This window comes from Megascapheus bottae, chromosome 2, assembly GCF_031878675.1.
Source record: "Megascapheus bottae isolate mThoBot1 chromosome 2, mThoBot2.hap1, whole genome shotgun sequence".
Classification (NCBI taxonomy): Eukaryota; Metazoa; Chordata; class Mammalia; order Rodentia; family Geomyidae; genus Megascapheus; species Megascapheus bottae.
Window position 1 is genome coordinate 24,440,547 of NC_143510.1, and position 17,509 is coordinate 24,458,055.

The 17,509-nt window shown below is 37.4% G+C and overlaps 1 protein-coding gene across 6 annotated transcripts in view; it reads right to left on the reverse strand.

The window, feature by feature from the left end:
- The window catches only part of Thrb (thyroid hormone receptor beta), a 349,517-nt gene that overhangs the window by 197,985 nt on the left and 134,023 nt on the right, over positions 1-17,509 (reverse strand). For 5 of the 6 annotated variants that reach the window (XM_090322288.1, XM_090322280.1, XM_090322256.1 and 2 more), the window contains one exon: positions 7,559-7,627. The gene's annotated coding sequence lies outside the window, so the exon portion shown is untranslated. Of the gene's footprint in view, positions 1-2,167; positions 2,328-7,558; positions 7,628-17,509 lie in introns of all 6 variants that reach the window. The other variant, XM_090322295.1, reaches the window with a different exon arrangement.

Below are 17,509 nucleotides of genomic sequence, written 5' to 3' on the forward strand. Positions count from 1 at the left end.
GTCTTTTCTAGTACTGTTCTGTCTTTGAAATCTATTGCCTCTGCTCCATTCACAGTGGAACTGCACTCACCACTTTACACTCAGGCAGCCTGTTCATGATTGTACCTGTTTATGTGGTTGCTGCAGCCAATTTCACCTCCAACCTATCTTTTACATCTTTGCCATACGACTCTTTCTAAAATATAAAAATGATTAAATCCTTGGTTTGTTTAATTTTTAAGCAGTTCTCCACTGCTATCAGGTTAACATCTAGGTACTACAGACAGACTTTCACAGCCTGACACTGATGGACAATGGGATTCTTGTCCATACAGCCTAAATCTTTGCCCCTGTCTGGAACAGTACTAGCACAAATTATATACCCCATGCTGCCCCGCACCCCAGGTAATTTCTGGTTACCTTTCTAATATCAGGTGAGGCTATCCTATCACTTAAGAAGCCTTGCCTCACCCCCATGTCCACATTTGGACTTGGACATCTTACTAATCTCCCAAAGAACATGGCGTATTTTACACCATAGCTTGTGTTATGCTGCAGTATAAACGGTGGTTTGTTTAATGAGGGAAGAAATGAGTGATCAACCGCATCCTTGTGTCTTTGAGCAAAAATTCTCAGAGATTAGTGGCCCCTAAAGTGTGGTCTGTGGATCACAACATCTACATCCCTGGGGAAGGTGTTAAAATGCAGATTCCCAGCTCCCACCCAAGGCCTCCTGGATCAGAAATTCTGAACTTGGCACCCTGGAAACTGTTTTTAACAAGTTTAACAAGTTAACTGTAGATGATCTAATGCATACTTGACAGTGAGACACACTGCTGTAAGACTGCTCAAAACTAAAGGCAACTCTAACACTTTAAGGACACATACAACATGGCTTTAAGAAGAGCATTTGCTAAATGTTTTTATTTTATTTTATTGTTGGGATAATGTATAAAGGGTTTACAGTTAACATTCATCAGTTAGTAGGTGCACTACTTCTTGCACCTTGATACCCCTTCTCATGTTTTTGTCCCCGTTTCTCTCCTCCAACCCTCCAATCATCTCGTTTTCCTAAATGTTTTTTTTTATTCAAGTTATAAAAGAATCCATAGCTCTGCTCTATGTGAAACAATATTGTAGACATCCCTTTGGTAACAATTCATATTTGTTCCATTTGCTTCATCTCTCAACAACAAACAACTAATAACCTATCTTTTCTCTCCCCGTTCTTTCACCAAGCTAATCATGATTTCACAGTTAAGTGTGTGCTTCTCATGCCCATTTTTCCATATTTTACTACATAAGAGAGCAGATATTTATCTTAAAGAATAGAGCTTATCGGGGCCGGGAGTTTGGCCTAGTGGTTAAAGTGCTTGCCTAGCATGCATGAAGACCCGGGTTCGATTCCTCGGTACCACATACACAGATAAAAGCCAGAAGTGGTGCTGAGGCTCAAGTGGTAGAGCTGTAGCCTTGAGAAAGTCCAAGGACAGTGCTCAGGCCCTGAGCTCAAGCCCAGGACTGGCAAAAAAAAAAAAAAAAAGAATAGAGCTTATCCAGGAGATTGCTGAAGAAATCACAATGCCTGCCTCAGTAAGCTATGGATTCACCAGCCAACCATCATTTACCAGTCTTCCTCACCAACATTTGGTGAAAACACACAGGAGTCTCACAAGCCTTATCAAGTGTGCTCGCATTGGGTTACAGTATTTATTATAACTGAAAAAAAAGTCTTTGCCTTGAAGTCAAGGGTGTCTTACACACAGTACCAATAAAGTTTTGTGTGGTTAAGCTTGGTCATTTTGCCCAGCCCTGCAAATCACATACACAGGGGAAAGAAGGGTGCTTATGTGAGTGTGACATATATCTGTGGATACAGGGTACCCTGAAACAGTCACACTAGGGGGGGGGATGTCCTGTTCATTCCTTAGCACAAATGGGCTTCCATTTTATCAACTGCTAATAGCCAGACATTACAGGGCATTTATGAAAGAGATGTGATAATAATTTAGGGATTAAGTTCTTAGTAATTTGGAAATCATGACAAAAACTTTATGAAAATATGGTTACCAAACTATATACTTATTCCTCCTAAAATGAAAAGATGAAAGAAGGAAGGAATAGATTGAGGGAGGGAAAACAAGGAAAATAGAAAAAAATTAGCAATTTGTTTCCTTCTCTAGCCTACCTTAACTTTTCCTCCTCCTCCAGCATGGTAATTCTTCCTCCTCCTCATTTTCCTCCTTTTCTCTTTCGCCTCCTCTTTCTCCTTTCCTTCTTTTCCTTTTTCCTTTCATCTCCTTCTTTGTCTTCTTATCTTGTTTCCTCTTCTTCCTCATCTTCTTAGACTATGTGAATTTAGTGTATATTAATTGAAGGGGTTTCCTTGTGCTATTTCCATAGTGTGTATCATCTATTTTTATCCAATTTACCCTTCTATTGCTCTTTCTTATCCCTCTTTTAAAACTATCTTTAACAAGTTTCCTTATTCCATTTTCAGACATGCATGCAGCTTGTAGCTGACTTCTCAGTCATTTTTATAACTCTTCCTTCTTTTATTACCTTTAAAAGTCTGTTCCCCCCTTTTTTCATTTTTCTTTCTTCTTCTAGGTAATTCTTAGTGAGTTTACCTTCAAATATCGTTGCTATTGGTAGAGTCCTAGAAAACTTTTATGCTGTTTTTATTATGTATGTGTGTGTATTTATTGGTGTGTTACTGACATATTGTGGACAGATGACACCCTTTGAGTACTGCCATTTTCTGCAGATACATACATTCATGTACTTCTTTTGTTTATCCAGATCCTTTCCTAGAAGCTTAGCTGCTGTCTGTGCCGGGTTGCCCTTGCTACACATTAATGGTTGATGAGTGTACGTATGTATGTCCATGTGTGTTTAAACAGTTTTGTGTTTTCCCTTTTTAATATCTTTGAACATTGTTTTGAACATAGCTAACAGAATACATTTTCTGTGTCCAATTCAGTCATCAAAAATACTATTACATATATTTATTATCTCCTGGCTTTGATGCTATTTAGTAATACAAAGCTTGTTACCACAAAATGGAATCTTTAAACACTCGCTGCTTTCCTATTTATCCAAGATGTACTCTTCCCTGACTGTGCTGGCTTTCAGGTCAGAGGAGCCTCTAAGCTCGTTGGAACCCTGCCTGTTAAGAGATCTCCACAATAACTGTATTTCACCTTTACTCTGGATGTCAAGGCACCTGGCTACAATTTTCAGCTTTCTTTGCAACTAGGAGTCAAGAAATAAGATTGCAGGTAGTTGGTGGATGGGTAAGGTCCGAGAAAGTTGAAAAACATGAGTTGCCATAGAAGCGTTTTATCCTCCTCACTCATCTTTCTTGCTGTCTAGAACTTGTACAGGAAGGTTAGAGTTCCAGCAGTTATCTTGAACCGACAGGAAACATGGGGGATAAAGTTGTATACCAGGAATATTATTGCAGACAAAAGCTAGGTAACTTAAGTGCCTGATAATCATGGAAACATGTCTCTGACTCTGCAAAGAAAAAGAAATCTCTGTTTACCTCACTGTTATGAATGGTTTTCTGTTGTGATATGCTCCAAATAGTATTTATTCTTTTGACAGGATATATTTGCCCAACATAAAATGCTGATTTAATTTCAATGTATCATTTCTTTTCCTAGAAATGGGGCCTTTGCAGCCTGACAGATCCCAGCCAAAGTCTAACCCTGTCCCCTTAACAATGGAGTCTTCAGTTACTGCTCTATTTCCCCTTTGCTTTCCTTGTCTGGATACAGACAATGGAAATTATAAGCACAGGAGAGAAATTGTTACATTTCTGTCATCTCAATAGCACTGCTGTAGGAAATAGTCTAAAATGGGAAAAAGAGATATAATTCTAGCTAGAATATTTTTCATTTGTGAAAATCACTTATATGTAACTGCATTATCAGAGAGAGAGAGAATGGAAGGAAGAAAGGAAGGAAGGAAGGAAAGAAGGAAAGAATGAAGAGAAGAAGAAAAGTGAAAAAAATTCTAAGAACTTTGGCTCTAGAACTTTGGCCAAAGTCCTTGGAATGATGAAGACATAATTTCTGTCTTGGTATTTTCCAATAGGTTATGTTGACTCTGAATGTCTTGAAGCAAGCCTGTTTAAATGAAATTGCAAAAGAAAAAAGCAAATTCTGCTCAAACTCCTACATTATATAATTTCATTTCTGCTCTCATGCACATTAAACTAGTTGGAGAAAAATCTTTTGGTAAATTAAATTTGGTTTGATTAGGAAATTTGTGTCCTGTGTAGGCGAAGCATGGGATGAGTGGGCTAAAAAAAATGTCTTGGTTATTTAAAAAATTTGTTTCACTGATGACTCAGTTTTCCCATTCCTTCGTAAGCAAAATAAATTGGTACAAATGAGGATCTGCATTAGGAGTGAGCAGGGCTTTTGCCCTTTGTTGGGAAATCACTCAAGGAGAAGACAGACAGTCCTTTTGAAGAAAATTAATACAGGAACACTCGAATATCTTCAAATCCTTCCTGCTCTGACTCCACATGTGCCTTTCTTGCAACACTATCATCTTTTCTTTTCCAAAAAACATTTTTCCTTGCTCTTCTTATTTCATTTTTTTCCCAACAAGATTTAAAGGGCAAGGTTGGCCTCTGGATTGCTTCAAAATGAGAGAGAGGTGCTTGTTAAATGACTTTGGCAGAATGTAGGTCCAGCAGCAAGTATTTTGATAGTGCTTGATACCTAATGAAAGCAAAATTCTACCAGTAGCCTGATGTAGAGGTATCATGAAAGCTTGTTTTTCAACCTCAGTCCACAAAAGTTCTACTCTGCTATAACATGTAAGGGGAATTTATACATTTTACAGGTCACTGAAAAAGTATTCAGGTACATAAGAATAAACCTTTTAAAAATGAAAATTTCTGTTATTAATACCACATGTCAAAAGACTACAGGCAAAAATAAGAAATGGACATTACTGTACAGTAAACAAATGAAAAGCTAGCATCTTCTGGGACTCATGAAGTTCAGGGTATCACTGTGGCATATCATTTTTCTATCAAGATCAATGTGGCATTGTACAGAGAGTTACTTGCTCAGACGATCGAGAAGCACTAGTCCTATTCCCATTATTTTGTTTTCATTACTTCATCCTTTCTATATTCCACATGGGCCAAAATTCTGGAAAGAGGCTTAGAGGATCTTGACATCAAGACTATCCCTAACTTTTGGACTGAGTTTGGGTCAGTAGGAACCTGTAGAATAATCTTGTATGTGCCAGGCTTGGCGCTTTATCAACATGCACACCACAGGAGGCACAGATGCATTCTATATCATCTGGCTTCTTAGGGAAGTAAGACACATCAGAATGACCTAAGTATGTGTGTGAATGTTACATATTTTTCTCTGGTGGATCCCACTATATTCATGGAATCTGACAGAGAAGTCCAGTAGCCAACAGATGAAAAATACACTGCTTCTTGGGTGCGTGACTTGGATCATCCTTACTCACCATCATTACTCTCCTCAAGGACTTTTAAGGGGTTTCTTGGATCTCTTAAAGCATAAAGGACCCCAGTCTGGAAAATACTGTCATTCAATGGTCGGTGGTCCTTAGTCTGTGATACGTCTGTGATACCAGGGGAAGGCAGTGATGCTTGGCCAACAGAATCAAGCACTGTAGCCAGGACTCCACGCCTGAGCCTCCTTGGGACACATTGAGTCTTCCTATGCTGGAAGTCTCTGACAAGATTCAGTGCTTCCATTGCATAGAATGTGCTGATGGAATATTTGGTTGGTGATTATTGAGCAAAGATAGCACAGGAAGAACACAGGATCTCTGATTTTTAGGAGATTTTTATAATGAGCTTAGACTCAAATCAATGAATAGTTCATGCAACCACAAGAAAGCAGATAAAATTCCAGCTGTATTATTCTCATTTGTTCTATGCCTAATTTAGGTTTTGCATTGTTTATTTTTATTATCAATGAAAGTATCATTTCTTATAGGTAAGAAACTTACAGGTAAGTTCTGAGAAATGCCATGTAGCTCATAGTTGTGTATAAACATATATAACATTTCCATAATTCTGGAAAGTTCCCTCCTGCCCTTGGCCTATCACCTTTTTTCCCTGAAATAATGATGGTTTGTGCTATTACTATGGATTAGTTATGCCTTTTTCAAGACAAGACAAACATGGATTAGCAGTCTATGTACTCTTGGGTTTAATTCTTCATGTTTTGAGCCTCTACAGAAATCTTCCCTTAGTTTTGTTGTGTGTAAATGAGGAGTGGGACTGATCAATAGAAATGCTTATAGGCATTCTGAGGTATCCTAGGTTCCTAGATTTGGGTAGGGGTTATAAGAAGCCTCCTTGATTGGGACAAGAAGAGGCTGAGGAGTAGATATTTTTAAAGGTAATCTTTTGTCTTCAAGGTGGGAAAGAGCAGTCCTTTTCTATGCTTTACAAATTATAAGATTTCATTAGGAAAAGGCAAAAATTATTTAATATATGTAATATGCAAGATATAATACACAATAGATGCAATATAATACACAATAGATGAAATATACAACACGCAACACACATGCAATATGTAATATGTATTGTATGTTCAATATATATAATATGTTATGTATATACACACAGGTTAGAGACCCATAGATCTGAAAGATTCTTAGTCATCCCTTTTTCATGAACAGTTCATGCATTACCCGAGGTATTTTCAGACAAGAGAACTGGGACTGGGCCATTGGTTTGGAGCGCTGGGAAACAGAGGCAGCCAGACTGGGGCCCCCTGAGGGGAGGGCCCGGGCACTGAGCACTGTAATATTAGTACTGGTTACAATCAGATAGCACTAGCCCAACTGAGGCGCCCAGACAATAGGCCAGAGACCATGAGTGAGGGGAGACACAAAGACGGCATTCAAAAGACCCAAACTCCTGCCGCCAGTGAACATTTCTATGGACTACACTAGACCCCTGAATGCAGCTTTAGTTCCAGAAGACTATTTTTTCCATGGTGAGGTTATAAACTGTTAAAAATAATAAACACAGAAAGGAAAGTGCTGACACAACCTTAAAGGCAGATAAACTGAAACTGTTATTCTAATAATAAAAATAAATTAAGCTCCAAATTAGAATCCAATGTTCCAAACAGGGTGCTTGATTCTTTTTACCACATCTCTCTAGCCAAAATGGGGAATCCAGGTTTATCACTAAAGAAATGGATTTCTACTACTGGAGTGAATCCCTTTTTTTCTCTGGATGTTCTAACCCATGCTTATCTAATTCTTAGAATGATTTTAGCTCTGAAGGAAAGCATATATGACACAGGATGGCTGGATCTTTGTAGAACACAATTTCCTGCATATTAAGTGGGGAATGGATTCTTACTTCTCACTAGGTTATGATTGCTTTCCTTCTTCTGAATAGTTTACTATTTTTTGAATAGCTACACAGTTTAAAATGATAATAAATCACACATGCAGCAGTGCCATTATGGGAAGATCATTCCTAGAATGTCAGTTAATAGTAAAAAAAATCGTAATTTTGCAAATAGTCAAGTCAAGCTTAGCATCTGACCTTATTTGTGAATCATGGGCAGAACTTGTCATCCACGCAGGTCAGCCAACTGGAAAAGAATCCACAAATCTGGAAAAGAAAAAAAAGATAAATACATTTTATTTTTGTAAGTTCCTCAACATTTGAGCAATCTGTATCTGCTCTTATTTCTACGTTTAAATAGGGTCTGGTTTCCGAGCTGTCTCTGATTTTGAATACATGCTAACAGACTAGATAAAAATCTCATTGTGAGGAGAAGATGGTTTCAGGGGGAGCGACTTTACAGCAGTACAGAAATGGAATGACTCTGGTGGTTCCCATAGACTTTCTATAGAGCTTCCGGAACAAAACCTCAGAGCTTTGGATTCCCACTTCAGTAAGTTGGCTGAGAGACAGGCATAAATATCAAAGTGATGAGAAATTTCATGCTAAAGAGTCCAGCATCCTGTGAGAGGATAGTTCCCAGTTTAGGTCTTCATAGATAAATGATGTGGATGCACTGCTAGATGGCACTGGTGGGAGGAATAGAGACATGAGGATATAGAGCCTGGAATGATGCAGTAGAGTGGTCTAGACACTGCTCTGAGCTATCATACTGAACACACTGCACAGATATAAACATGATGAGAAAGGCAGACAAATAACCCACATGCTTAGCAATGTCTAAGAACCTTTCTGTACTGCAAGGGAAAAGGTGCATTTCAGCTGCTGTGGTACCCAGTTGAGCAGCAGGGAATTGTTGATTTCAGAGCCCTTTCATATTGTCCCAAGAGTAGGTAATTAAAAAAAAAAAGAATGAACAACAATGCATGATCCCACAGTATTTGTGATTATGCATAACTTAGCAATCTTGGAATGCCAGAGATGGTTAAAACAAGTAAAAAGTTTGAGTTCCCATTACCCTAAATGGACAATTATTAACATTTTTGTTGTGTCTGTTCTTTATGCATAGTTAAGAATAGGAATACAATTTCTTTGGCAACCCTAACCTAAAATCAGAACATAAAGTTGTTTGCACCTCTCCTGGCTACTATTTAAACATACATTTGCATACATATTTGCATAACCAGTGCAACAGTGTACTGTGACGGGAATATCTGTGCCTGCATCTCTCTGTCTATACTTGACTCAGCATCACTCATGGAAGCTCTACCACGTGGACCAGCAGCAGCTCGTTCCTTCCAACCGCCACACCTAATAAATACCCAGTCATTGTCTCTTCACCCAACACCCAACGTTTATGGCACCATAAAAAAACGCTTGTTATGTCATTAAAGTGATTGCTGGTTATGTGTGGGTATGCATGTGCATACAAGCATGTGTGTGTGTGTGTGTGTGTGTGTGTGTGTGTGTGTGAAAATTGTATCTTCTACTCCATTCTTGGCTCTTCAAAACTTGGGCTCTTCCATGTAAAAAAGGCAACACATATTTGTGAAGAATGGACTTGCATATTATTAATTCCTCCTCAAAGCTATGTAAATGAAGACTTTGGAAGTGTAATTATCTCTTCCTTCAGACTCTTTCCACTGCTCTTGCTATAAACCTTCTGATTCAAGCATTTGCTTTCCTCTCACTGTTTGAGACCACCAGGAATGCTGGGAGCATGAGGCTGAAGAACAGACATTTAGAAGTGTATAGCATTCTAAAAGTATTTGAAAAGATGAAATCAATAAACCAGGAAGGAGCTCAGGTTTGTAACTGTCATTATAGCTTTATGGCAATTATGGATTAATTTCTAAAAATAAGTGGTACATTTTGTATAAACATAATATTTGCCCTCCAATTTATATTTTTGCGTTTAATTCCTAGTTAGATTATATATCTATGCATATACATATATTTATATAAAGTTGGCTCATGAAAATAAAAATTCTTACATAATGAGAATACATGTTTTATATTTAACATTCATTAAGCACACTTAATGGGTATGGTTGTGTTCATTTTTTACCTAGTTTCACATAACTGAATCCTCAGAGTGATCATATAAGACAAATATTAGCAATTCTATTTTCCAGATGAGGAAAAGGAAAAAAGAGAAATGTTCAAAATTTTACCCAAAGCCAAACAACAAAGAAGAGACTGGCTAGGAATGTTACTTGAACAGTCTGATGTTATGAATGCCCCCAAACAATCACAGGCTCTAAATAGCTGAGAAGAAACTGAAAAACTGTCATTGAGGGTAGCTTCCAAATAGTGCTACAATACAAACACATGGCGTCTCATTCATGATGTCTCCAACTGAGAGCAAACTAAATTAGAGTCCTTCAAGCTGACAAATTCAAAGTGATTTCCCCATCGTGAAGGCAAAGTTAAAGAAGCAAGGTCAAGGCCCAAACCCTTCCAACTTAAACAGACCCATTTTTGCATTCTTCTCTTTAGAAAACAGAGAGCTGTGGGTTTGTGTAGAGCTGAAAGGAGATTGCCCAGTTTTGTTTACACAAGATCCCAAGCAAAAATGAGAATTCCTCCCTGGGACAACTTTAGCTCAGTATGTGTGTTCTTAACACAATTTTAATTGGGGCTCCAATATATTAACAGTGCGGTTATTTTGTAGTTTTGTAAGAATTTGTTTTATAACTGAATCCTATTTATATTTGGAATACATTTATTTCTGGGCATGAAACAGTTCATTTTATTAGGCCATCGACCTGAGGTGAGGTTGGCTCTATTTCCCATGGCTGCTCCCAATTAATGCAAATTGAAGGGTAAAGGGGACAAAAGGCATCTTTACCTTGGTTGACTAGTATGTTATTTATAAATGGGTCCTTACAAATATAACTGTACAGAACAAATTAGCAGATACATAATGTGTACCTTACTACAAACATTTAGAAGGCTTATATTTATATTTAATTTCAAAAGGTTAATATCATGGCAAAAGTTAATTCAATTTATCTAGAGAGCTGTCTCAAGCTGTTTGAATAGCATTAGTAGCCTACATTCCTTTTGTGTTTGCTTTCAAAGAGCTTACTCAGTCGTTTTAAATTTTATTTTGACAGTTACAGAGTATCCTCTTATACCATAAACCATAATCACACTTATTGAAAGCCAGTGCAATCTTTTCTTCTACTATTTCAAAGAACTCTAATTCATAACACTACATAAGTACCAGTTCTCACATGTAAGTTAATGTATAGGACAATTAACTATTTAATGAGAATGCAAATTTTTTATGTTGGTTGAAAATTTTTAGACTCTTCAGAAGTAGTTTCAATTATATTTCATATCTAAAAGTCCTATTTCCCCATGCCTTTGCTAACATGATCAGTTATTAAATATTATCTTTACCTGTTTGATAGCAAACAAATGGAACATTTGTTTTACTGCAGGTAAATCCTGAGTGAATCAAGTTGAGAACCTTTGAGTATGTTTGAAAGGTTTATTCTTCTTTTGTTATGTTTTCCTTCCTCCTCCCTTCTCTCCCTCCTTCTTTTCTCCTTCTTTTCCCTTCTCTTTCTTCATCCCAATTGTTTATTTTTGTGTGTGTGCTAGTAAAACACTTTCCTATCAGTGCATGCATGTGTTGTACCTTCTACAGAAACAACATCCTATTCTCTTGGCTTTGCCTTTGTAAACTTTGTCAATGTAGGTTTCTTTTTACCTAATTTAGTTTTTCTTTTTCTTCTCTTCCTCCCTCCCTTCCTTCTTCTTTCTGTGCCGTTCTCTCCTTCCCTCCCTTCCTTCCTTTCACTTTTTTTGTTCCTCTTCCTCCTTTTCTTCCTACTCTTCTTTCCCCCTCCTCACTTTTCCCCTTTTTCCTCCTCTTCTTTTTCCTCCTCCTCCTCCTCCTCCTCCTCCTCCTCCTCCTCCTCCTCCTCCTCCTCCTCATCCTCGTCCTCCTCCTCCTCCTTCTTTTTTTCTTCTTCACCAGCCCTGGGTGCTGTCCTTGAGCTTTGTGCCAGGCTAGTGCTCTACCACTTAAACCACAACTCCATTTTAGGCTTTTTGTGGGTAGTTGGAGAGAAGATCTCATGGACTTTGTAGTCTCATGGGCTTTTCTTCCTATGCGGGCTTTGAATCATGTTCCTTAGATCTCAGTCTCCTGAGAAGCTAGGATTACAACATGAGCCACCAGAACTGCTTTCTTTCTTTTGTGGTAAGATATTTAACATGAGACTTACACTCTTGAAAAAAATTTTAATGCATAACAGGGAGTAGTTAAGAATAGATGCAGTGCTATGCATCTCTTAATATTGTAATTTTCTCCTCTTATACTGTAATTTTACAATTTTGCTCACTGAAGTGATTCAGTCTGCTTTTGTATTGTCTTTGGTTCTGTTTGTGGTCCAGTAACTTATTTTGCCTAATTATCAGAGTGTTTTCAGATATGCTGCTTATAGAAATTTAAAGAAGTCCTTGTGTTATAAGTGTTTCTCTGCCCTTCTGTATTTACAACATACCTGAACTGGCCTGTCACTGGGGAAAGAAATACATTGGAGCTGGCTCATTGCAGGCCAAAATAAGTTCCTTTGCTGAAATACAGCTGACCACAGAAACCTATCAGTGACTGTAAGAACCAGCCAATCTTTAGATTCATAAGCCAAATTTCTGAGTTTTGAGATGATTTGTTACCATCCCAAATAATATTATTATTCACTAGATAACTCATATAGGACTTAGCCTATCATAAAATGTAGTAACTATCCACCAAATGCCAGCTATACAGGTGGAGGTTTATCTAAAGAGAAACACAGGCTAACTTAAGTATTTGAGTATATAATGCAGGCAATTAGTTGGGTGAAGGAAAAGATAGGTAGTCAAAGCAAAGAGAAAGAGTCATCTAGGAATTCACAAATGTAGGAACCCCCTAAACCACTTAGATAAGAATGAAGGTATGACAAGTTATCCAGAAAAAGCTGTAAGCACTATGAGCCTGTCCAACGGATACTGAAATCCCAGGGGAGAGAGAAGTCTATGTGAGGGTGGAAAGATCCTGCACTGTCCCTTTCTTCATTGCTACTTTATCTTCCCAAGGCCTTCTCTCTGATCCCAGAAAAGGCACAAATCTAGGCAGCTTCCCCTCAGTAGGACAGTAGGGGAGAGTGGAAAAAGGATTTAAAGGCAGACAGGTACGCATCCGTCAAGGTGTATAGAGCCTGCACATGGAGGTGCCCTAGCCACAAAACTAAGTGAGAACTGGAAAACTAGGCCTGGGGATGTGGAAGGGTCTGGCTGTGGAGGGAGGGAGGAAAGGAGGTATAAAATGGCAGTAACAATGTCACAAGACACAGAAAATCCTGGAGATAGCCAGTATTTTGGTTCCACCTCGAAAGCTGTAGATTGGGTGTTTGTAAGAAGATGCTGGCTTGAAGAGTTGTGATGGGGATATGGAGGCAGAAATAAGTCAGAAACCTGAACAGAAAAAATTTGAGTTTTGTTCTGAAGGCAACAGAAAAAGGACCTGAGCAGAGATAATATGATCCAAATTTTTGCAACAGAACAAATTACTCTAATAGAAAAACTGAGGGCTAGATTGGAGAAAGAAAGAGACAGACAGAGACAGAGACACAGAGAGAAACTAGACCAGGAAATATTAAGCATAGAACTCTGGAAATTCACCACCCTCCTTAACTAATTTTCAGACATTTGTACAAGCGAGAGAAATGGTACATAGCTTTCTCATGGCTTTCAATGGACTCCATGACCTCTGACCCCATCAAATTTTTTTAAAGCACTTGAAGCAACAAAGACATTACTGAGTGTCTACTATAATTCTTTTAATGAGGATCAAAAAACACAAGAATGAAAATCGGAATGGAAATGAGACAGATACAAACATTCATGAGATAAGATCTAGAGGAACAACAACAGGAACAACAGGAACAGGAGATTCTGAAAGACTTAACTCTGGTGTAACGCCCACATGTTGTTATTCCTTCCCTTCCCTTTTGCAGCATGAGGAGTAATTTATGCTTCAAAGACCCCTGAAAAGTTCAGGTAAGCATCAGCCAAATATGCTATCACTGCCCCTCCCCCACAGACATTACTAATGAAGCACAACAAACCCTTATTATTGCTAAACTCAAACATAACTCAAATCTTTCTCAAACAGTGCCTCAGGCAGATGAAACATCTCAGCTCTAAGTCATTCTTAAAGCTATTTTTTATTTATGACATCAACTATTCTATCATTTTTATAAAGGTGAAGTACCAATAAACAGGTACATTTGGCTGAATGTATTACACGCTAATATGATCCGTAGGTGTGTATTTAAATACCTAGTTTTCACTAAGTTACATTGAGTTGGATCACTACTTACATCTTACCCACATTTGTGAATCCACTTAATGTTCAACACAAAGCAAATAGCAGGGCTGAATTACTCTGAATTGAAGGAAATGGTTTAGTGTATGTGAGAACTTATTCTATTATCAAGCTGTCATAGTGAAGTTTTAAAGTCAGCATATGTCATCACAATAAACTATAAGCGACTTTACTGGGTGGCAAATTATTAACTCCACTTACAGGCAAGTAGGTTTACAGTATTAAGATGAATCATCAGCCTTATAAATTATGGTGATCCTGAGGTGGATATTTGAACATTATTATAGTGATTTACTATCTGACGTTTGAAAAGAGTGCAACTGTCAGAACTGCCTTCAGTTATAATAAGAGATAGATTTTGATACAGCAGGTTTATTTTCTACCAGCAACTGGTCAGCAAGGACACTGTGACTGTCTATATCAACATGAAGATTAAAGTTCACTGCAACACCAAACTCTAAAGTACAACCTGCTTCATTTAAAACAAACACTTTGGAAAACTGTCTACATATCAACCATACAATAGTGGAGAAAAACTGATTGTAAAAGATTCCCATGAATAGTTATTTGATCATGATTCATGATAAGTGTATGTTTTTAAGGCTCTAATGTATACATATATAAATCTAATTAAACCAAAGTTTCATAAAACCATATTTCTGTGATGCACATTGGAAACTAGTCTTTTTACTTTACTATTATATTCAATTCATTACATTCTTTTTCTGTTCTATTTAATACACTGTTTCACTAAACAAGTTAGCAATGACTTGCTAAATTGATTTTATTACCCACTAATTGTGCCCAACCCACAGCTTAAGAAACACTTCTGTAGCAAAATTACTGAAGTACTCTGATTTTATTCACCAATGTAAACATATCCACAAAAGACCAAGGCTGAAAACTTAGCAAGAGAGGGGAGGGGGAAGCCTCTTGGCTTGCTTTCTGGCATCCTGGATGAAACCAAAGTTTGTGGAGCCAACTTTTGTACTTGGTGTTTGACAATGCCTGAAAACTGAAAGGCAGAGATCAAATCCTCACTCTTCCTCTCACCACATCTCTTCCGCTAATTTATACCCAGAGCCTATCAAGCAATTCAAGTTTGCTGTCATGTATTGTTCTTTTTCCAGCCGCAATGGAAATACATCATTGGTTTACCACATTCTGTCTTAGGTCTTTCACTGCAAACCCTTTCAACAAAAATGGCATTCACCACTTCAGAGGGCCACCCTTGGAGGGTCTGTAAACCAAGTGTGGCAGAGAAACTACTCCATATGAAGGAGTAACAACAGAAGCCCCGTCTAAGCTTGTCAGTCTACATTATGCACAAGAACGTGCTTTGTGATAATTTCCTTGACTGACTGAACACAATTGCAACTGAAGCAACATCATCAAAAGCAAAAACAAAGGACAGACAGGCAAACGGACAAATCTTTTTTTGTCTACAGACAAAAAGCCATTAACTTTGAAAATTAAATCCTTTTTTCTTCTTTTTCTAAAAGGACAAACACAAACAGATAATATGGTATCCTCAGATCCCAGATTCGTTGGGGATTGTATTGAAAAAGACTGTGGTTCTGGAATAGTCTGCTTTGTATTTTGATCTTTTTTTCATTCACTTTAGCATCCATGTACATCCTGTATATTCTCCTCCATATCCCTGCCATCAAGACAATTAACAACTAGTGACGATACCAGAAGCCATGAGGTTTTCATCTTAATTCAGCATTTGTAAGAATGCATCCCAAATAGGTAATTATAGCTATGTACAAAGGGTTTGTGACAAAGATTTCTCTGTCGTATTATTTAACATAACAAAAGATTAGAAGGATATCTAATAGTTGCTAAAACTGTGTGTGTGTGTGTGTGTGTGTGTGTGTGTGTGTGTGTGTGTGTGTATGTGTGAGGGGGTGGAGAGATTTGGTGATTGAATTGCTGGATTGCTTACAAACTTTATATTTTACTATCACTTCTAAATAGTCCAGGATAATAAAATAAAACAAATGTTGAAAGTAACAATTATCCAGTTCTTAAAACGAAACTATTGTGAAATTTAAAAAAAATGTTGAGTTGATGTACAGAGGGATTGAAATGTTCTTTTTTAAAATTGTTATTGTAGAGTTGATATACAGTGGGATTATAGTTACATGAATCAAGTAATGAATACAATTTTTTATTTTAATCAATGCCTCCTCTTCCTTTTTTCCCTCCTGTTTTTTTCCCACCCACAAGATACCCAGTTCATTTTTCACACAGTATTTTGTATTAGTATTATATTTGTTTATCCTTGTTCTACCTTTGATGTGCCCTCCATTGCCCTCCCAAATAGAAGCTAATGAACAAGACAGAAGGAAAAGAAAAAAAACAGCAACAGAAACTAAAATAAGTCTCTTGCTTACTTTTCTAGGAGTTCATTTCATAGAATATTATCTTCCATGATCATCTACACATACCTAGAATGTTCTTATAAATCTACAAATAAGCATACTGAATGATTAATTATATAAATATGTGTAGATATATATGCACACACACTGGGATATGATAAATTATATAGGACTTTAGACATTCACATATTGAGGCCAAAGGAGGACTGTGAAATTTTCATGCAGAAGATTTTCACCAATCTAAGTAAGCCATGATTTTAGAGGGTTGAAGTGCCTATCTGAGTTGGGCAGAACACAACTCTGAAACAATGACATCTAATGTTCAGAGTTATGTTGAAGATTAATTAAATAAGATAAATATCAAGTGTACAACATGCTTAGAAGACTACCTGGCACATTAAAGCATGGTGTATTTGCTATGATCATTAGCCAGGAAAGGGCAGTATTTGTCTTACTTCTTGTTGAATGTAACATGAAGGCCCAGAAAAAGATGGGCTACTTCTAAGGGACCCAAAATGTATGCTCCTTATCTGGCCTATTAGAACTAGGCCTGAACACAATAACCAAGTCATGGAATCAGCATAATCCCTACCCAGGAGTAAATGAATAAACAAGGCATGGTACAGATACCCAATGGAGTTCTATCCAAGCCATTAAAGAAAAATAGAATTTTGTCATTGAAGGAAAATGGAAATCATCATGTTAGATTAATGAAATGCTGAATGACAAATAAAGAATATTTTCTTTCATATGTGTAATACAGCGTTTTAAAAAAAAGACATGAAAATAGAGTGAGGACCACTAGGGAAGAGGCAGGGGACCAGTAGGAGGGAGAAAGGGCAATAACAGGAGAAATGAATGTGATTCATGTATATTGTAGACATGTATGAAGACGTCATAACAAAGTCCTTATAATTAATGCCTGATAAAGAACAGGCCAGAAGAATTTGATCAATGTTTTTGTTGTGGCAATTTCTTGTGTATTAAATTGTATAGTTGAAACATGTCCAATTTGTTTCAATTAGACCTTAATATGGCTATTTAAAAATCAAGATGAAATACTTTTTTAAGGAAGCAATCCTGAGAGAATTTGTGGCCTACGGGTCAATACTAGAAACATCTTTTAAGACTGGATTTCTGGCAGAGGGAGCTCCCAGATGGGAGCTAGAAGGACAGGAAGGAAGGGTGAGCATCAGAAATGGTAATTGCACAGTGATTCTATTGCCTGTTTAAAACAGTAAGTGGCAATGTCTTCTTGGATTTAAAGTGTGTAAAAATTGAGTAAAAGACAATAATAACACTAAAGGAAGGAGTGAT